At 43.6% G+C, this 22,962-nt stretch overlaps 1 protein-coding gene across 6 annotated transcripts in view; it reads right to left on the bottom strand.

Moving 5' to 3' along the window:
- Positions 1 to 22,962, bottom strand: part of WWOX (WW domain containing oxidoreductase) — an 811,261-nt gene that overhangs the window by 462,464 nt on the left and 325,835 nt on the right. The window lies entirely within an intron of this gene.

Consider the following 22,962-nt stretch of genomic DNA (forward strand, 5'->3'; position numbering starts at 1 on the left):
GCCCTGTGGGGTTTACCTTTACCATCTCGTGCACAGTATGAGATGATGCATGCCCGCCTCTTCCTATATCACTGCTGCCCGATAGAGGTGATTCTGATAGTCTGGGAAACATACCAGCGGGGACTGGAACTGGCAACCTCTGGCTTAGGAACACAGGAAGCTGCCATATACTGAGTCAGACCATTGGTCTATCTAGTTCAATATTGTCTTCACAGACTGGCAGTGGCTTCTCTCAGCCCTATCTTGAAGAAGTTGCCAGGGAGGGAACTGGAAACCTTCTGCCAGAGCAGCTCCATCCCCTAAGAGGAATATCTTACAGTGCTCACACTTCTAGTCTCCCATTCAGACACAACCAGGGTGGACCCTGCTTAGCTAAGGTGACTTTTTAACAAGTAAATAAACTTTATAGTTTATTTATACATTACCTAATGACATTAATAAGTATTCAGTGTATAGCAAAATCCTTGCTCCCCTAATAACGTTCCTTGCCACACCTTTGCTCCCCCAAACTGGTTGTTCTAAAGTCGCCTCTGAGTCGGTGCATAGTTAATATATATAAAGTACAGCTGTGCTGTTGAGTCAGTGTTGAATCCTGGCGACCACAGAGCCACGTGGTTTTCTTTGTTAGAATACAGGAGGGGTTTACTATTACGATAAACAGCAGCTTTCTGCTGTTTTAAAAAAAATCCAAGCTACTGATTGATTGATTGATTGATTGAGTGCCGGCAAGTCAGTGCCAACTCTTAGCGACCACATAGATTATCTCCAGGACGATTTGTCTTCAACATGGCCTTTAAGGTCTCTCAGTGGTGCACTTATTGCCGTCATAATCAAGTCCATCCACCTTGCTGCTGGTCTTCTTCTTCTCTTTCCTTCAACTTTCCCCAGCATTATGGACTTCTCAAGGGAGCTGGGTATTCGCACAACGTGTCCAAAGTATGATAGTTTGAGCCTGGTCATTTGTGCCTCGAGTGGAAATTCTGGATGGGTTCGTTCTATGATCCATTTGTTTCTTTTCCTGGCTCTCCATGGTATCCTCAAAAGTCTTCTCTAGCACCAAAATTCAAAAGCAAGCTAAAGGACCATATAATAATATAACCTGACTGCATTGTCTGTGAAACTTTGCTATTAAGTTCCACTCAGGTGGATGGAGGAGGGGGAGATATTTGGGGGGCAGTACCCACTACCGCTTGGAGTAACTTCAGTGCATTTTGTGAATAAGTCCTTTCTGTTGTATAGTCTGCCCTGAATCTCCTATATTCCCTGTGGTTGTAGTCTGGACTATTAACTGGTCTACAAGCACTTTGCAATATGATGAACCAGGTCAGCACTGAATAATAAATGCTACAACAAATCATAACCTTGCTCAGGTTAAAAACCTCTGCCACTCTGCCACCTGAATCTCCCATCCCATTGCCAAAAAGGTGGTTCCATCTTATTGCATCACTTGTTCAATCATCCAACACACAAGCCTCATTTCTCCAAAGGTACTTAAAGTGATAAGCTGCATGGAATATTACAACAGGTGATATTCTGTAGTAAACAGGGCTCTCCAATGTGTGAGTGATGGCTTGCAGGTCTATCTGACGGCATTTAGCTCATTCATCATTTTTTAGCTTGTCTGTATTCCTCGGAAATTGTGATGATGCCTCTTGCTTTAGTAACAATTGATAATCAAGGTCAGTGGCAGGAGGAAACGGCCTGCTAGGGAAACCTTTGTTACCAAAAGTCCCTCTAGAAGGCTATAGTAGAAATCATGAAAGGCAGGGGAGTGCAGCAAAGTCCTCAAATGGGTTGAACAACAACAACAACAATGGAGAGCAACTTGTGGCACTGGCAATGATGCATCATTGGGCACCGGGGCTGGGATTATTTTATTTATTTATTTATTTATTTATTTATTTATTTATCTGGGTCAGTGATTATTTATTTATTTAACATATTTTTATACCGCCCAAAACTTACGTCTCTGGGCGGTTTACAAAAAGATTTTTTTTTAAAAAAAAAAAAAAGTTAAAAACAAAAGCAAGAAATGTAAAAACACAAGAATTTAAAATCTTTAAAACAATGTTCTAAAAACAACATTAAAACAATCAAAACAATATCAGTTAAAAGCCTGGGTGAACAGATGCGTCTTTAAAGACTTTTAAAAAGTTGTCAGAGACGGAGAGGCTCTCATTTCACTGGGGAGCGCATTCCAAAGCCTTGGGGCAGCTATTGGTCGGCTTTGCGCCCTGTTCTGTAGGAGAATCCCTCAAAGAAAAAATAATGTGTGTGGATTTAACGCGTGTGTTGTTTGGTTCTGTCATAGGGAATAATGGGAATTCAAACTGGCCCATTATTCCCTATGGGTAGCACCTAGGGACACCAAAATGGGTTGGGTGCTACTACCCAATGTGCAAGGCAATTGGGCTATTTTTAATGAATTTTTGAATTTTTAAGGGGTCAATAGGTCAAGAGTTGACCTGCTGATGAGGGATGCCACTTTTGAATGCACAGAAAACTGCATGTCCAAGCACAGATTTAAACAACAAAAAAACACAAAACTTTGGGCTACCTATAGCATACAGACACATGCACCATCAGAAGCTGCTTTTGAAATTCAAGGAGCTTTTCAAGAGAGGCTTGCCATGCAACATGGTGTGTATTTAGGTTCCTCCTGCATGTTGGTAATTTTTCTGGTTTATTAAACGGGGTTTGGCAAAGTTGCCTGGCAGGGCTCCTAATGCAGGCCTGCTGCATGGTCTCTCCTAGGATCAGGAAAGAGAAGGAGGCAGTTATGCTTAAGGGAAATTAATTTCCCTTAAGTTAATTCACTATGTTAATTCACTGTGCTGAAATATAACACAACAGGAGCAGGATGTGAACCATGTGCTCACATGCAGTCCTCCTTGTGTGTAAGCATGAACGGTCTCCATTGCTAATCAGGGCTCATTCTGGTTTGCATTTGAATGGGAGATTACATGTGAGCACTGCAAAATATTCCCCTTAGGGGATGAGGCCACTTGGGGGAAGAGCACCCACATGCTTGCATGCAGAAGGTTTCAAGTTCCCTCCCTGGCTGAGAGAAACCCCTCCCTGCTCCTTAGAGAAGTCGCTGCCAGTCTGGCTAGACAGTACTGAGACAGCAATGGTCGGACTCGGTATAAGGCAGTTTCCTAGGTTCCTAACTGGGGAGAAGAGCTGGTCTTGTGGTAAGGTGAGGTAAAGTTGTGCCATCAAGTTGGTGTCAGCTCCTGGCAACCACAGAGCCAGAGTCCTGTGGTTTTTCTTTGGGAGAATACAGGAGGGGTTTACCATTGCCATCTCCCGCGCAGTTTCAGATGATGCCTTTCAGCATCTTCCTATATCACTGCTGCCCGATATAGGTGTGTTTCCCATAGTCTGGGAAACATACCAGCTGGGATTTGAACCAGCAATCTCTTGCTCCCTAGGCAGCAAGCATGAATTGTCCTCTTTTCTAAGCAGGGTCCACCCTGGTTTGCATTTGAATGGAAGACTACATAGGTGCACTGTAAGATATTCTCCTTAGGGGATGAGGCAGCTCTGGGAATAGCAGCTGCATGCTTGCATGAAGAAGATTCCAAGTTTCCTCCCTGGTATCTGCAGATAGGGCTGAGAGAGACGCCTACCTGATATCTTGGAGAATCCATTGCCAGTCTGTGTGTAGAAAATGCTGAGCTAGGTAGACTAGCGGTCTGAGTTGGTATAAGGTAGTTTCCTATGTTCCTATGACTACTTGGCTCTGTGAAAGGCTGCTTTTACCAGGAACCATCTTGGAAATGCAGTGATTACCTGCTCACCTCCGCACTAACCCAATTTATTGTGGCTGGGAGTAATGGGAGTTCTAGTTCTACAGCAGCTGGAGGGTCAAATTTGTCCATTCCTGCACTAACCAGAACCAGTAGGGGAAGCCAGTACAGCAAAGGACAGGTAACTGGGTTAAACATGCCCAAATTTATGTAAATTGCATGTGATAAAGGAAAATACTACAAGGATGGACCTAGTATTCTCTCCCCTGCCCGCCACCGCCTTTCTCTCCCCCCTCCTCCACCCGGCGGCCAGTGGCCACTGCCGGCACTTTCTCCCCCCTCTCCTCTTCAGTCCTCACTTCGGAACTCTCGCATGTCCCAACTTCTCTCATGTCCCAGGAAAATTAAATATATAGATAATAATACAGTTAATTTATAACCAGCTCTTCAGCATTCTAATAAAATAAGAAACAGAAAACATTTCCTTAATTTAATTGTTTAAAATTTATATTCCAGAACAAACAAATGAACAAACTAAACATATGAACAGTCTAACTAAATTCCAGTTATCAGTTACACAGTTGGGGGCGGGGGGGGGAAACCCACTATTGAATGGTAAAAATGTACAGTTTATTTTTTATACCAGCATTCTAATAAGGAAATGTTTTCTGTTTCTAGGCCAGAAAGTGGTCATTTCTTCCAGTGAATATGATGTTTGAAAATCAGTTCCTCCTATTATAGATTTCTCCCTCAGCTTGTAGAAAATCCATGATTCCCTAAACATTGGTCTTTGAAAGCACATTGACTAAAATCTTCATGCCTAATTCATGAAGTGTAGTCTGGAGATTAGTGGAGCTGGACATAGACCAGGAATACTTTATCATATTCTAATAAGCAGAGGCTGAAAATTGCATTTCTAAAGCTACAGTATTAAAGGGCACACAGCAAAACATGACCCAAACATAACTCAGTAGTTCTACACTCCTTTAGAAAGGCTTTGATATTATAAAGTGTGCTGACGGAAAGAATAAACACAACTCGAAAGAATTTCTGTATTTAAGTGGGGGGGGGAATAGGAGAAAGAAAAATCCCGGCAAACACACACGGAGTATACATCAAAGCCCATATTGTACGTTATTAAACTCATATAATGCGATCTCCATGGAACGGTGCTTGTACTTGTATTGATTATTTGAACACTGTGTGGAACATCATTGCAATAACATAAAATTAGGCATCTGAAGCAAATCTGACAGTAAAAAAGGCCTGTAAAAATAGTCGACAAGGATAACACAACCGTTACCATAAAAAATCTAAATGACATCATGTTGTATACTATAATAGGAGAGTGTGAAGATAAAGTCTGCTACAGAAGTGACCTGAATGAATATGAATACACACATACGCGCTCCAAGTGCATTTGTTTCATTTTAACAATCACACTCCATGCCTCCCTTCTCTCTCTTCTCAGTAATTCCCCCCCCCCCTTCTACTCCTTTGGAAGCTTCAGCATTAGCTTCTGCACACTGCATGTACAGTTCTGTGCATCCCCATTTGTGTTTTCCTCTAGGTTCCCCCGCCCCATGGAACATAGAACATAGGAAGCTGCCATATACCGAGTCAGACCCTTGGTCCATCTAGCTCATTACTGTCTACACAGACTGGCAGCGGCTTCTCCAAGGTTGCAGGTGGGAATCTCTCTCAGCCCTATCTTGGAGATGCTGCCAGGGAGGGAACATGAAACCTTCTGCTCTTCCCAGAGTAGCTCCATCCCCTGAGGGGAACATCTTACAGTACTCACACATCAAGTCTCCCAATCAAATGCAACCAGGGCGGACCCTGCTTAGCTAAGGGGACAAGTCACGCTTGCTACCCCAAGACCAGCTCTCCTCCCTAGTCTGCACCATTGCCCACAATTGGAGCCAGAGTGGTGTAGTGGTTAGAGTGCTGGACTAGGACCAGGGAGACCCGAGTTCAAATCCCCATTCAGCCATGAAACTAGCTGGGTGACTCTGGGCCAGTCACTTCTCTCTCAGCCTAACTTACTTCACAGGGTTGTTGTGAAAGAGAAACTCAAGTATGTAGTACACCGCTCTGGGCTCCTTGGAGGAAGAGTGGGATATAAATGTAACAACAACAACAACAACAACAACAACCTGTCTGACTGTGTAAACAAGAAATAATAATAATTGGCTATCCCAGTGGTTCCAGATGTTGCCAATCTACTACACCTGCAGCAAGCAAGATGCCGGGTCAGATGAGCCTTTGATCAATCGAGTAGTAGCGCAGCAGGGCTCTGATTTACTCAAGAAGTTACAGTTTGACTTCCAGTCTCATAAGGTCCCTGCTGCTGGAACTGGCTGTTAATTGGGGCTTCAGAAGAGGCTATTGTGTCCAGGCAAAAGTTCCTAGTATTTATACTGCTAAGGCACCTTTTCTCTTGATCCAGTATCTACAAACCCACTTACTTGCCAGCTTGTCTCCAGTCCTCTGGTGAGCAGGACAATCAGCACCACACGGATCTCCTCCCCAGAGGTCTCATTTTCACTGCTGTTTTTGAAAAGGTAAAGAACAGCAGGAATCCTTTCTGAGCAGCCGGATCCACCGGTTTCTTACCCTTTCCATCTCCCATTGCAAAAGACAGAGGACCTCACTTCTCTCCTGAGTGCCAGAAAAGGATCTGAGGGAAGAGAGGGGATTGTGGTGACCACAAATAATGGATGGCTAGTGAACTACCAAAGACAACCACAGGGCTCTGTGGTCTCCACGAGTCGACACTGACTTGACAGCACACTTTATTTTAGCCACCTAATGGTGCGGCGGGGAAATGACTTGACTAGCAAGCCAGAGATTGCCGTTTCGGATCCCCACTGGTAAGTTTCCCAGACTATGGGAAACACCTGTATCGGGCAGCAGCAATATAGGAAGATGCTGAAAGGCATCATCTCATACTGCGCGGGAGATGGCAATAGTAAACCCCTCCTGTATTCTACCAAAGAGAACCACAGGGCTCTGTGGTTGCCAGAAGTTGACACCGACTCAACGGCACACTTTACCTTTAGTGAACTAAGCAAGTGTGTGTGTGTGTGTGTGTGTGTGTGTGTGTGTGCACGCACTGTTTTCACTAGCTGCAATGGAAACTTGATTCCTACAGGCATATAATCATCAGCACATACAGTGAAATTATGAGGCACTGGATTATTTTCTGAAATATTGCGCGGGTGGGGGAGTACACATTTCCATGGCAAGCACCCCTGGTCACCTAATTACCTGCTATCCAATTGCCTTTTTATACTTGGACTGCAAGTATGAAAGGGAAAAACATTCAAGCAAGCAGCGGACGGAGGGCTTTCCTCACGACCATGACTAAAGAAAGGTCCCTTGGAGCCCGAGGCTTTGCTACGGGGCTTTCATTTCCCACTTTAACAGTGGGCAAACAGGGAACATGAACAGGCATGACTGCGGTATTAAGGAAGAGCGAGTTGCCGTCTGGAAGCCCAAGAGAGCAGACTTGCAAAACTCGGAGTGAATGAAGGCCATCCGTCATGGTGAGCGACAGCCTCAAGCGGTATAAACAAGGCAGAAATGATAGTCAATAAAATCACAATTAAGTGCATTGCAGTGTCAGTGTCCCCGTGTGCTCACAAGCAAGAGGATCAATAACGGTCTGAGCATTCCCCCCCACTTTTCTGGCATTTCGCTTTTTTCCTCCAGCTGCACGTGCTGCCATCACCGTGTCATCTCTCACGGAAAGGGGAGGCCAGCTCTTGCTGCCTGTGACAATGAAGGACAGCAGGGCTAAATACTTCCAGATGCTGCCTGCGAGTGTCTGAGAGTGACTGCAGGCGGGACAAAGCCAAGAGGGTTGTAGACAGGAAAGGCAGTCCCTTTGATTGGCAGGTGCAATTACTCGACTGTGGCCCAGAAGGTGTGCGTGCGGATAGCAAGCATGCCATTTCAGAAGAGGCCGACGACCATCACAAGGCATGCCTGCTTTGCCGGAGATGCCGCTCAGCTGCAGAGGCTGGCTACACGTCCTCCAAATATATATTTTTAGACTGAGCTCAAGAACTGCCTTAGCCAGACCACGGCTCTCTCTAGCCCAGGACTGTGTATTCTGTTCTGCAACAGATTCTCAAGGTATTTTCCAGCCCCAAAGCACAAAATACTATTTAATAGGAGTAGGATTTTCAGGACACGATTCTATTTAACAGGAGCAGGAGTTTTCATTTCCTGTCCCAGCATTCTCACTCATGGTCTGCTCATTGCTTCCTAATCCAATCAACTTCAGAAAGGTGGCGTAATGCTACCATATTCAGAAAGTACTTCCAATAAATGGTTTGTCACTCAACACAGGGGACTGGAACTCCCATTTTACAGATGGGAACTATGGCAATAGCCAATCACGACTTTTCCTTCCATATGGTCAATTTATAGTGAAATACTATGGCACACGATCTGTTCCCAATACAATGTGGTGTGTAGAAAGCCTTTTAAAAATCACAGAAAATAAATGTATGAAGAACTTGACTGTGACTGCTAAATGAGGGGGCGTGCAGGTCTGGATCTGTCATGATGACAAAAACAGCTTAAGTGCTGTGTATGATTTAAAGGGGGGGGGAGGAATCCTGCCCTCACTTGATTCACAGAGCAATCTTCTCTGGCTTTGATTTACCTATGCTTGGAGGTGATAAAGCACAAAATTCAAAAAATAACTCATTATTCCCCCTAGTTTTCAATCCACATAATACAGAGCTACCCGCTCCCTACAGCCAATCCTTATTCCTTCTATGGTATACTGCTGATGCGATGTGTCCTGCTCATTGTACTCCACCACCAAGAACGCCTGGGAGTTATTCACACCTGGCTTCATGCTGCAGGGTAAATGTTGAGCGAAGGCACTTCGAATCACACTCGTGGCATTGAGGGAAGCAGCCCCTCCCCTCTGCTCATGGGTTTTGTTTTGATCAAAGTTCACATAGTGTTTTCCTTCTAGCCAATGAGGGGGAAGGGGAGGAATACTAAAGAGCTACATCTGCATTTGTAAAGAGAGTATCCCTCTCATCATGCTAATGATTCTATGTCTGTGCCTCTCCCTATTTGCTCTGGTGTTTTCAGAAAAAAAGTAGCTTAAAACCAGCATTTTTAAAAGCCAGAAATACCCTGAGATAAGCTAGAATTTGCAAGACAAAGCCCAACGTGTGTGGAGTGGGTCCAAGGATCTTGAAGGGACTATGGGGTACGTTTGGCTGGTGTGTGAATGCACACGCTCTCTCCCAAAGGAGATTCAGGGTAACAGGCCTGTCTCTAAAGCCTCCTGGAGCTTTTACCTCAAATCTCCGCCGGAAGGGAGTGTGTGTGTTCGCACATTGGCCAGATTCTCGCTGAAGTCCATGCAAGATTATTAGGAGCACTTCATACATCATTTGGGTTATTCCTTCCATATTGAAGCATAGCCCGATTTATGTCTGGGGTAAAAAAAAATCCTGGATTTCAGTGATGGAGAGGAACTGCTTTGGTAATGCCGTAATTCTTATTTGAAGTAGCTTAGCTCAATGAATACACCAAGAGCTTATAGCCCTGTGTGAAAAAGCTCCTGTTGCATAAGGAAGCTGTGGGTTCTGGTCAGCTGAAAGTTCTACCCTCCAACTACTTATGGTCGGAAGTGACACTCAGGTCCATTGAAGTCCAATACAGCCCTGGACAGCTTGAGCCCAAGGTGTTTAAGAGAACTCATCCTTCTTCATGAATCCTGTTAAGATAATCAGACATGGCCCAGTTGTGGCTGCCACCAGATCAGTTGATGGCTACTCAAACCCAGACCTTTTCTAAGGTTGCCCCAGGACTCTGTAACATGCTTCCTAACAAAACCAGACTCTCCCCTTTCCATGATGTTTTTAAGAAAGATCTGAAAACATACCTACTTAATCCAGCTTTTAATTTATACTTTTAATGTTTTGAGTGTTAGAGCTTTTATCTGTATTTTACATTGTTTTCACTGTGTTAATGTTTTAATTGTTGTGTTTTAGATTGTGAACTGCCCAGAGATTTGCATTTAGGACGGTATAAAAATATGCTAAAATAAAATAAAATAAAATAAAATAATAAAGGTTGTTGGTTTAGCTTACCTTCATCCTGACTTTTGAGGATACCGTGGACAGCCAGGAAAACAAACAAATGGATTATAGAACAAATCAATCCAGAATTTTCACTCAAGGCACAAATGAACAGGCTCAAACTATCATACTTTGGACACATTCTGTGAAAACCCAGCTCCCTTGAGAAGTCCATAATGTTGGGGAAAGTTGAAGGACAGAGAAGAAGAGGACGACCAGCAGCAAGGTGGATGGACTTGATTATGACAGCAATGAATGCACCACTGAGAGACCTTAAAGGCCAAATGGAAGACAGATCATCCTGGAGAGAATCTATCGATGTGGTCGCTAAGAGTCAACGGCACTTAATCAATCAATCAATCAATCAATCACACTATAAAACAACATGGCAACAGTGCCAAAAGAATGTTGAAGGTTTGTATAGTGCCTAAAGTGGAAGCTGATATGGAAGCTGCCTTCCACTGGATCAGACCATTGGCCCATCTTGCTATGTATTGTCTGCACTGACTGGCAGTGGCTTCTCCAAGGTTGCAGGCAAGGGCATGACTTGTCCCTTTAGCTATGCAGGGTCCACCCTGGTTGCATATGAATGGGAGACTTAAGGGATGGAGCCGCTCTGGGAAGAGCAGAAGGTTATAAGTTCCCTCCCTGGCAGCATCTCCAAGATAGGGCTGAGAGAGATTCCTGCCTGCAACCTTGGAGAAGCTGCTGCCAGTCTGTGTAGACAACACTGAGCTAGAAAGACCAATGGTCTGATTCAGTATATGGCAGCTTCTTATGTTCCTATGTTCCCCTTTGCCCCCTTATACTGTTTATTTGTTTATTTCGGCCCAAGGCCAGCATATTAAAAAAAAGCAACAGCAAGAATAAATACATAAAATAGATTAAATACATTTAACATAAAATGGATAAAACATTAATGGCTCCCGATACTGCACATATAGTCAATTCCATTCAAATAAACCAGTCAATCTAAAGTGCACAGCCCAGCACTTGTGCCTCCGTCATTCTAAATCGAATCTTACTTGCTATAAATAAGAATTTTGCTACCCTCCTGTAAACATACTCTGACTTGGCAGCAACCAAAAAAAGAACCTTGTCCCTACCAGAGGAACAATTAGAATCCTTTGCCCCCTTATAGCCTCAAATCTAGATTATCTCTCACAGCTACTATTTGCCTTGGGTGAGAAGGCTCAACTGGCTCCAATGGGAACTTCTCTCCTTGGACATAAAGCAAATTTCAGGAAGTGGTGATCTGGGCTGAGACTACAGTGGCCCCTTCCACCCATGCCAAGGTCTTGATAGTTTCCCCTTGACTGCTACTTATCAAACAGAAAACAAGCACATCAAGGCCAATGATACACGTACTTCGGTTGCAAACTAGTGGCCATCACGACGTCATGTGGCTGAATTCCATAAATCGCCATTGTGTGAAGAAGTGCTTCCTTTTGTTTGTCCTGAATCTTCTAATAATCAGTCTCACTGGATGATCCTGAACTTGAGCATTATGGGAGAGGCAGAAACAATTTTCTCTATCCACTGTTTCCATACCACGCATGATTTTTTTTACCAACCATGCATAACTGGATGGGTCTGGCAATAAAGGTAAGGAACAGTTGTGAAAAAGGCAATGCAGGTTTCTGAGAGTGTGCCGAAGAAGATCTATATCAGGCTCCAGACCTGGAAAAGGAGCAACAGAGAACCAGGAAGGACATGCAAGGTGCCTTAATCCTAGACAACACAAGGCATGCTGATTATACTCCTTCTGTCTTAAGTGTTTAAACACATTTCATGTGGTGTTTTCACTTTGAATTTCAAGAAGAAAGAAGGTCTGCAGCAGAAGTTAAAATGCATGTAGATGGAGCTGGTGAAAAAGGTCCACTCCTTGAGTTATAGCTATAGCAGTGGATCAAAAGAAATCTCCAGTGCTAAGCTTATGAAGCTTGAGTAAGCGCTACAGGTAGATTTCTCTGTGGAACTTGTCCTGCTTTGCATAGACACACCGCAATGCCCACCTTTTCACTATGAATTATCTGGGAGTTCTGATGTTCAACAATGTCAAAAGAACATTTGTGTGGAAAAGATACCCGAACTCTCTAGTATTTCAAGATGAGATGCTAGCCAGCTTTACTTCAGATAATATGTTTCACGCGAGGATTCAATTACAGCTATCCTAGGCTCTGCAGAAAGAATATTTAAAGTCTGTTTTGCCCTTGACTTTTGATTCTGCATGTCAAAAGCATTTAACTCAAACTCCCTTGGATTACCAATACTGCATTAAGTTCATTGACTTCTGTACCAGATTATCCAGTACCAGAGGCACTAACATTACACACAAAGACGTCGATGTTGTATCACAGCAGCAGGGCAGCCTTTAAAAGTTCCAGATATCTCTCATTCCCACTGAACTAGAAGGAAAACCTACACAATTAATTGAAGGAAGGGCAAGCAAAGAGATCTTGAAATAAATTAAGCTCCCCATTTGACCACTTCAGGTTTATGAAAGCGAAGAGCCATCCATTGTAATCTACAGCTCCCCTTGCTGGGTCAGAGCCTGAACTGCATTCAAACGGTCAGAAATTATGAGATGCTCATTTATTAGGTGTTCAGTTTACTTGATCAAGAGAGAAAGCATTCAGATGGGGAGACATTTGAAACATTCGTAAATCTGGGGGCAAGAAATGATACAGAGCAGGTACTTCTGATCAAGATTACAGCAAACTCCAAAAGGCTAAAAGAAAATGGGATGTTATTGGCAATGTACCCTCTGAACACATGGAATTATGGATGTAAACTGATCTCTGACATTAAGTACAAGAGAACCTCATTATATGCTGATTCTATATCCACGGTTTTGCATATTCAAGGATGTCTAATTGACACCCAGTTTCATTATCCATGGATACAAAAGGGTTAAAACCCATGTATTCACGAGTCTTAGAAGGCTGGAAGTGACCATGGAGGTCGTTTCCGGCCGCCATTTTGTCTGAGGGAGCCATTCTGTGGCTCAGTTCAGCCAAAAAAAAAAAAAAAAGTTTCGGGAAAAAACTGATTTGCAGAGCCATTTGCAGGGGCATTGCTGGATCCCAGGAGACCCATGGAGCACAGTAGGGCACTTTATTTGGCCCATTTTGGGGTTGGTGGGTTTTTGTGTGTGTGTGTGGTGGTTGTATTTTAGTCTGGGAACCCAACCCCCACATTCCCATGGACTCAATGACTCATTATCCATTGTTTCATTATCCGTGGTAATATACAGAAATGGAACCCCCATGGATAATGAGGTCCACCTGTATTCTTTGGATGGTGCTAACCTGCAATTTAATTCTTCAAGGCAATAAGAGCAAAACTGAGCTGTCCATATGTCTTTTCATTTTCTATTATTTGTCATTCTTCAAGGTCCTGAAGAAGATGCCCAAAATTTATTCAGGGATGACTCATAGACACTTTTTCATTATCTGATCATTCAAGTACCTTGTACTGAATCATACAATTGATCCATTTAGCTCAATATCGTCTCTGACGAGTAGTGCCTCTTACTCCAAATCTGATCATTGGTCCCTCTAGCGTGATGTTGACTACACTGATTGGCAGCAACTCTTCCAAGTTCCAGACAGAGATATTTCCCAGCCCTACCCAGAGATGCTCCCAAGGACTGAACCAGGGATCTCTTGCAAAGCATGGACTCAGCTACCGCTACTCCCTGTTGCATATATATATCTTCATTGTCTAGACCAGGGAGTCTCAACATTGGGTACCCAGATGTTATTGGACTTGAACTCCCATAATCCCCAACCAAAGGACATTGGAGCTGGGGATTATGGGAGCTGAAGTCCAATAACACCTGGGGACCAATGTTGAGAATCCCTGGTCTAGACATACAGATCATAGTCCAACAAACTGTGAACAATCTAGTCTCATTTTCAAAAAGTGGGGTGGTGGTGGTGGTGGTGGTATGAAAACATGTTCTTAAATGAAGAGCCAACAAATCTACTTATGGTGGAGGTTCTTGCTTGTGGAAAATATTGTCTCACTGACACTTTCAACAAACAGCTAGAGTGAATTTATTTTGACACACCTTTTTGATGAAGACATTTGCTGTACACTGCTGCATCAATCACTTTCATTAACTCTCTAAATCATGGCTGTACAACTTCAGCCCTCCAGCTGCTGTTGGACAACAAACCCCATCATCCCCACAGAGGCCAACAGTCAGGGCTGATGGGAGGTGTAGTCCAATAATTGCAGGAGGACCCAAGTTGTGCAGCCCTGCTCTAATGCAACTGAAGGCCAGGATATTTTTTTTATGTGAAGATAATCTCTTTTTACAAATAAGTAAATATGTGAGGTTTCCTTTCAAGTTGGTTACTTGATTACTGCTTGGTTACTGCTTGGTTACTGCTTGGGACATGCAGTGCTTTGCAACAATATTTTTAATGCAGAAATGCAGTGTGTGCAGGCGAAATTCACTTGGGAAGGGGACTTAGCTGAATGAGATGTTAACAAGCCAATGTAGTGTATAAGACAGGTCTGGACAACATAATGACCGGGTACTGGATTCTGCCCACAGGGAGGTTTTTTGCTGGCCCACAGTTAGGAATAGCCTGTAGCAACAGCACCCCAACAAGGCAGACGGCCACTCTTTGGGTCAATTCCTTCTTCTTCTTCAAGGGGGCCACTGTCGTTCTTTTCAATTTTTCCCAGCATTATGAACTTCTCAAGGGAGCTGGGTCTTCGCATAATGTGTCCAAAGTATGATAGCTTGAGCCTGGTCATTTGTGCCTCAAGTGAAAATTCTGGATTGCTTTGTTCGATGATTCATTTGTTTGTCTTCATGGCATGACAAACCATGGTTTTCCTGTGGCATCCAAACAAATTAAATTTCAGGATGTGCTTTCCACTTATGGTGTGCATGAAAATAGTGGTTTGGTTGCTATATCCGAAATGGTTATATAAAGCACTGTACAAATGGTAAGTACTATTGTTATTACGTATGAAGCAGCATTAGAGCAAAGTTATAGGCTAGATATTCTCTCTCTCCCCTCTACCCCAACTAATATTCTTTTGGTCATTGATTGACCACCTGAGACCACTTTGCATAGTCTAATCAATAGCTTACACATATTATGTAGTCCTATAGATTTCATGCTATTCTAGAATGCAAAAAAGGAAGAATTTTGTGTGGCAACATGCACCAGCACACCATCATACCACCAAGAAAGGAAAACACTGTAGTTTGGCCTTGGAGCCAGAAGGACTATGTTGAAAATCATGCCTGCGCTGCAAATGAAATATTTAAAACAATTTTTGAAGCTGAAAGGCACACCTGACATATTTGTCGATTTTCATGGGAGTCTGGACTGATTAGATTTTGAGGGTCAGTCACTGTAAGGTCATCTGAAGACCACATATTTTAATATCAAATCAACTATGACAAACCTGATAAACACACTGTATAAAATAGAGTTTTTAAAAATGCATAAAATCAACATACTATAGTTTGGAAGGAGGGAAAACCTCTGTAGTAAGTTTTGTCATCAACAGATAAAGTGCTGCTGCTGTTACAAGAGATAATTTTGCTGACAAATAACCTTGATAAGCAAGAGACAAGGAGTACAAACAATTTACTGATATTATAAACATATTTATCTTAGTTGCCAAAAACCATCCCCTTAAAAGAAAACAGGAGAGCTGAAGGCTTAATGTGGCAAACAAGTTCCAAAAGTCTAATACTCAATTACTCAAAAGGCTAATATTCATACTCAACAATATGTTCCAAAAAGCTAATACTCAATTACTCAAAAGGCTAATTAATACTCATACTCAACAAGTTCCAAAAGGCTGACAAACAACAAAAATCAATATTATTACTTTGTGAGATGGAAACTTCAAGGACCAAATCCACCAGTACCCCAAGGGGTTAAACTATACATGCTATACAATGGCTAAAGCTAGTTTAAAACTTCAACTAAAACAATTCTTGTTATGGACATTTTGTCTTGCTAATTCCAATTTATATCTGTTCACATGCTAAGATGTACAGAAGTGAAATCTGAATTACAGGAACACAAATTTCCCCAGCTACTGGCTTAAAGTCAAGTAAACATGAAAGCCACATCTTGATAGCCCTTAACATAATGACATTTAAGTCACATGAATATATCACATTTTAAATGATTTTTCCTTGTATGAACTGAATGTTTTGATTATGTTCTTAATTAAGCCAAACTGTCTAACAGATATCTGTAGTATTAATTTTACCAGAGTTTTCCCCCACTCTGAAAAGAAAAGGGGGAAAAACAACTCCTGGGGAGGCTAAAACTTCAGAAATCTATCAGGGGGTTGGGGAAACAAAACCCACCCACAGGATATGGTAAAGTCCCTTAAAAAAAAAAAAATCAATTTCAGAATCTACGTGAAAACTACAGACTTCTAAATAGGGCCACCAACAAGTCAGCAAGGCCTCCAGGTTCTGATATGAGCCCCAAGATCATCTGGGGCTCAAGGGTTCCTAAGCTTCTTGAGTTTTTCCTGGTACAGCTTGGGTGGTCCATGCCATCCTGGATGACTTTATGAGAGTGATGTGGGGTGGGCTGGTGGAACATAGAGAGCCCAGTCTGGCTAGATGATGTGCACAAATTCAGGGCTTCAAGAGAGATCACATAATGCTCCACTTCCAGTGATGTAGTTGCAAATTCAAAGTGCAGGCACTCTCCGTGACAGCCCCAATGGCCAACAGCCAAAGAAGCCGAGAAGTGCTGGCGTTCCGTCGCTGCATGCCCTCCCTCCACTACACAGTAGTACACACCTGTCCACTTCTGACATCAACATTGGGAGCACAACAGGACCTAGAAGCCTCCCTGCAGCTTGAGCCATTGCCAGTTTGAATGGGACCCTGCTGCCTTCCCCGCTTCACACTGATTAGTAAAGATGGGTTTGTATGGAGGAACTTCCAGAATTAGGCTGCCCAAATGCCTCAGACATGCCACACATTCTCTCCCCACCCCCCACTCTCTCTTCGCAGCCTGGTTGGGACCATCACCTCTTGTAATCAACTGATGAGATTTTGAGGGTCAGTCACTGTAAGGTCATCTGAAGGCCACATATTTTAATATCAAATCAACTATGACAAACCTGATAACCACACTGTATAAAATAAATTTATAAAGATGCATAAGATCAACGTGCTCTAGTAATCACTGCAAAGTGGGCAGTGCCTGAAGTGGAGAGTAAGTCCTATCGGTTACGGAGTGTTTCTGATGATGCCATCGGGCTCACTGAAGGGCTAAAGGCCATCTTCGCCACTTGACTGACACTGAAATGTTCCAGTCAAGCAACTGTGTTTGTTTCAAACACCTGGTGGCTCTTCTTTTCATCAATCCATTTTAAACAGATCTATCCTGAGTCCTGTAGCACCCTTCGCCACAGGTTTCCGGGCAGACGTCTGGTCCCCCATACCTCCTGCCCCCCCCCAATTTCCTTTAAAATGCCCCGGTGGCCAGAGATGGCTATGTGCTACCCCTCCACAGTGGCTGTGACCCAGTGGCTGGGTCGCCCAGGTGAGCAGGAGCAGTGAGTTGCTTCCCTGTGCAGAGTGAGTGACCACGTGATGCATGCATCACAAGGGCCAGGCCAGCACGCGAGGGTGTGGAGCATGTTGCGAGATGGTGAGGCCGGTTCCAGCTCACGGACTAGGAGGTGAGAGGCAGGTAGACAGCCAGCCACTGACTCCCTGACTCTCCCGTCCTGCTCAGAGGCTCTGAGACAGCGAAAAACAGTGAGGGAGTAGGAGTGTGTGAACAGGTTCAGAAAAGAAGCAGTTTGACTTTGAACCAGTTCGGTTTGACAGTTCAGGGTTGAACAGAACCACCCCCGGTTCAGCTTGACCCTGGACCGAACCACCCCCGGCTATTTGGGGGGTTCGCAGACCAAATAGTAAGGGGAAACACTTTTAAAATTATTATTTTTCAACTTACCCCCTCCTGGAGGGCTTCTCCAAGGGGGGGGGCTGCAGAGGTTGCTCCTCCCCCCCCGGACACCATTCTTACAGCCATCGCTTGGTTTGGGTGGTCTTCGGCCCTTTCTTCCAACATGGTGGCCATTTTGGAGGCTGCCACGCAGGCTCAAATGGTCCCTGCGTGGCCTGGTTGTGGTGTTTGCAGAGCTGCGGGGATCAGGATGTGTTGTCTTGACACCTGGAAATCCCACAATGCATTGTGCAGGGGCGTAGCTATAATTGAGCGAAAGGGTTCAAAGAACACGGGCCCCCAGCTCCTGAGGGCCCTCCAGCTCCATCCCTCCCTATTTTCTTCATTGTCTCCCCCACTCTGGGAGGCCGCCAGAGAAAGGGATGAACATGGGCCCCCTCACCCCTAGCTACGCCCCTGGCATTGTGCAAGTATATGGTGCATTGTCAGTGTCAGCCTCAAGAAACCAGTGCTGACATATGAGCAGTGAGTCGCGGCTAAGAGAGCAAAGCGCACCCTATCCTCGACTAATTGGCAGGCTTCTTTGGTAGGTTTGCTGCTGAGTTGCTGCTGGGATCCACATGGATCCTGGTGGTTCTTAAGTGCAACCTAACCCATCTGCATGTGAGAACAGCCTCATTGTGTGAGTCACGGTGTGTGTGCACGTAGGGGGGCTGATGCTTATCTTGCAAGGGGGATGGGACAAAAGCCATTAGGTCCAGGCTCCAAAACGACCTAGCTGCACCTCTGCCTGACTGCCTCCTAACAGCGCAGCGGGGAAATGACTTGACTAGCAAGCCAGAGGTTGCCGGTTCCAATCCCCCTGGTAGGTTTCCCAGACTATGGGAAACACCTATATTGGGCAGCGGCAATATAGGAAGATGCTGAAAGGCATCATGCCCGGGGAGATGGCAATGGCAAACCTCTCCTGTATTCTACCAAAGACAACCACAGGGCTCTGTGGTCGCCAGGAGTCGACAGTGACAGACTTGGGGTCAGTGGTGCCTGCCAACACTACAAGAAGGGGTTGAAGAAGTTCATCTTTTGACTTCAGCATTAAGCTGGCAAACGCAGATAGCTATCTATGCTCAAGCACACAATAACTGGGCATTTAATCATGCATTAAAATTATAAGGTGAATCTGCAGAAGAGGATGTCTGAAGTGCACAAGGAAGCTAGGAAGCACTGTTGGAACATACTTCAAGATTACTTTCAAATACACAGTATATTGAAACCTCTTTTAAAAATTCATACAGTAGAATCTTTCTAGGCAACAATAAGACGAAAACTGTCAGACAACATTCTCGATCCAATATTATATTGTGCTTCAAGACAAGATTTCCATATATTCCAGATTTTTAAGTCTCATAAATAAATGATAACACATTGCAGGCACTGGGGTGGAGGTGGGGGGGGCAGGGAAATAATTCTGTGTTTGCATTTTAATCTTTCTTTTTAATATTAGTGTATGGCAGAAACAGGGTGTGGGGAGAAAGATGCAACTGTATGAAAATTGATTTTTAACATGTCTTAACCTCTAGAAAACATTATCTCAAGGATTCTTAATTTGACAATGGGGAAATATTACATATTGGTTGCTGAATCATATTGATATCCCATGCTTTTGATCATATGATTTCAAGGGAAAAACATTTCTAATATTTACAAGGGTAAAAAACAAGGCTGATGCCAAAATGCTCCTGAAATTGTTGGGTATGAACACTTTAACTAGCTAATTAGAAAAAAGAAAAGATTAGCATTATACTTGGAATTAGATGGCAGAAAGAAGAGCAGTTAGGAAACGTCAAAAGCCTGTTCTGGGACCAAGATACCTTAAAGATGTTTCTTCCATATGTGCACTCAGGACAACTTGATAGACTGTTGTCCACATTTCTCTGCTGTCTGAAGGATGAGTATGTGACAGAGGACCATTTTAGCTGGGGGGCCTCGGTTGGGGTATGCTTTCCAAAGGTGGGGGCACTTGGCTTCAAGGCTATTGGCCTTCTGGGTAGATATTAAAATCTTGTCTATTTCCAAAGGCTGACCATCTTAAGTGAATACTTTCATGGATGCCATGGATGCCTTTTTTAAAAAGGATGCTTATTTTATTGGATCCTGTGCTGGCCACTTTGGGTGCCACTCATGTGATTAATTTGGGGGGAGGGAAGAATTCTAATACTGCTGAAGTAAATATGTACTTCACACGAGCATTATTCACATCAGCCAAGTTAATGAAGTTCTTCCCTTGAAATGTGTGTGTGTGTGTGTGTGTGTGTGTGTGTGTGTGTGTTTGAGACACAACAGATACAGCAGCATTAAAGGTCTGTGACCCCATGCAAACACACACTTAGATGGCATTCTACCATCATGAACAAAAAAAGGTAGGGGTGTGTGTGTGTGTGTGTGTGTGTGTGTGTGTGTGTGTGTTGGGGTGGGGACCACCAATAGCCATGATAGCTAAATTAAACCTTCCTGTTCAGAGGTAGTATAACTTTTTGGTTATCATTATGCAGGAGAGCAAGCAGAAACGACATGGCTACTAATACCTTGTCGCTAAACAAGATGCACTTTGGGCTGATCCAGTAAAGCATTTCTTATTGTCTCCATTTGCATTAACCGAGGTCCAAGGAGTACAACTGAAATCTGTGCGTGTTTTCATTCTGGCCTGATTTTCTCCACCAGCTCATACTGAATATGTACCTGGTAGAGTGACAGAGCGTGGCCACCGACAGGGATCTGCGTGATCTTTGATATACAGAGATCATCACAGCCGGGCCAGCTACCTGAGAATGTGGCAACCTGCACACCGGACTGATTCAAGGATTCAGTTCAAGCTAAAAGGAAATATCTGCCCAGGTTCAAAACAAAAGTAGGTTTTGATTGTGCACAACAGGTCGTGATCTTTATTAGGCTATTCCATAGCTATTACATGGATTACTCCAATTGTCTCCAATGAAATAAGAGTTCCAGCTTTTATGCTAAGGATTAATCATTATGGCTTATGAAGGTGAACGTCTGAAGACTGCTTCTCCCATTAAGGTTTAGGGGTGAATCTGTGAATCACTCCCACATCTGAAAAGATATCTTGTCAGAGAGATTAGTATTTGTAACTGGGGCTCCGTTGTCCCATAAACTGAAGAACTTCTTCCAAAGCATTCAAGTTTATTGGGCTACTCACTCATTTCAACATGGCATTTGCAAGAGTCATCAAATATCTCTGAGTCATACATAACCAGAGAAACAGACCTCTCTGAGTTTTATACAGAGGATCGTTAATGTGCAAAATACTTTATTATGCATCTTTTCTGCATAATATGTGAGCACATGCAGTAATAAGCTATGTTACACGCACACTCTAATACGAATCGGCAGATAAGTACAAATATGCAACCAATTGCAGCAATATATTGACAGTGGCTTTGCTATCATGTCCTTTTAGCCAAATATTCATCTAACAAAGCACAGACCTACCAAAAAAACCCTTTGCTCTTAGCTGCTCAAAGAAGCATAAAAGGAAAAGGCTGCACTTTTTAAAAGGAAGCTCACACTAATGAAATAATATAGATATTGCAGGAAGTGCTAATTTTCCTTCTCACTGGAAGTTTAATCAAAACTGTAATAGCTAGTCTATAGCTATAATTAATCACGGGCAGTTTGGAGAACAAATCCTTTTTATGTGTCAATTCTCAAATTTGGCAAAAAGTTTTATTCAAATTGCTTCATTTTATAGTCACTGTACTTACAAAAGAAATTGGCAGCATATAATCACAAGAGAGTTTCATTCTTGAGACCAACACAGAAAGAATTCCCATGATTCAGATCTTAGTGGCCTGGAACCTGAGGTTGTCTAAGGATGCAATCCTAAGCACACTTTTTAGGGAGCAGGACTCATTAAGCTCAGTGGGACTTACTTATGAGTACACATTCTTAAGTGCTGGTTCAGATGGTACACGTCCAACCAGCCTGAGCACATGTGATCAGAAGTGTTTGATCCTTTTCTCCTTCCAACACACTGGGAGGCCTTTTTTCTAGTTACATGAGAGCCTAACCTCTCCTCTACACATGCTACAACATATCTTTAGTGCACATAAGGAGCTGTTTGGATGAGCCTCCCCACTGCCCGGGAGACTAGGGAAAGGTACCCCAGTGCACCAGAAGTGGGAAGGGACCTGGTGCATGCATCCAGATCATGTGTGCTTGGGACCGTCGGACAAGTATTGTCTGAACCAGCTCAAGTTAAGGCTGTACAGCCCAAACCAGACATTATACAAAAGAGAGAGATGAGCATAGTGTCTAAAGCAAAGCCATAAGTCCCACCCCAGCCCAATCAGTCTGTGATGGCAGGCGCTTCCATGATTCTATAGCTTTACGGGAGGAAAGCTGGTCTTGTGCACGACTTGTCCCCTTAGCTAAGCAGGGTCTGCCCTGGTTGCATATGAATGGAAGACTACATGCATGAGCACTGTAAGATATTCCCCTTAGGGGATGGAGCTGCTCTTGGAAGAGCAGAAGGTGCCAAGTTCCCTCCCTGGAACCGTGCAAACAGTAGCCTATTGACTACTCTTCCCCCCTTTTTGAATAAATTTTACATAACATCTGGAATGGTACAAGTTCTAGTTTTCTAAAGCCCATAATCTCTCAAGGAATCTGGAGCACAGGAACATAGGAAGATGCCTTATACTGAGTCAGACCTTTGGTCCATCAAGCTCAGCATTGTTGACTGACAGCACTAACTGACATTACTTCCCCCAGACCAGTTTGAGCAATTCCAATGAGATTCCATATGTTCTGAAGTCTGCACACATGGGTCCCCAACCTTGGAGCCCCAGATGTTATTGGACTACAGCTCCCATCAGCCATTGTGGCTGGGAATAATGGGAGGCATAGTCCAACACCATGCTAGCATATTCAGAGTATGACAAATTGCTATTCTAGGCATGAGTTTGGACACCTCTAACATAGTAAAGTAACAAGGAAATCGTTAAATGCAGACACTGGAGGGGAGGGATGGCAATCAAATAAGGTTATCCAGTAACACTCTCTTAGGAAGCTGCTCTTCAAAACCCAAGCAATTTCCTCCGCTTTTATTATGTGATTTTTGTGCTGCTCACAAGTGCAATCTGATGATGA

The sequence above is a fragment of the Hemicordylus capensis genome, chromosome 9 (genome assembly GCF_027244095.1).
Source record: "Hemicordylus capensis ecotype Gifberg chromosome 9, rHemCap1.1.pri, whole genome shotgun sequence".
NCBI classification, from domain to species: domain Eukaryota; kingdom Metazoa; phylum Chordata; class Lepidosauria; order Squamata; family Cordylidae; genus Hemicordylus; species Hemicordylus capensis.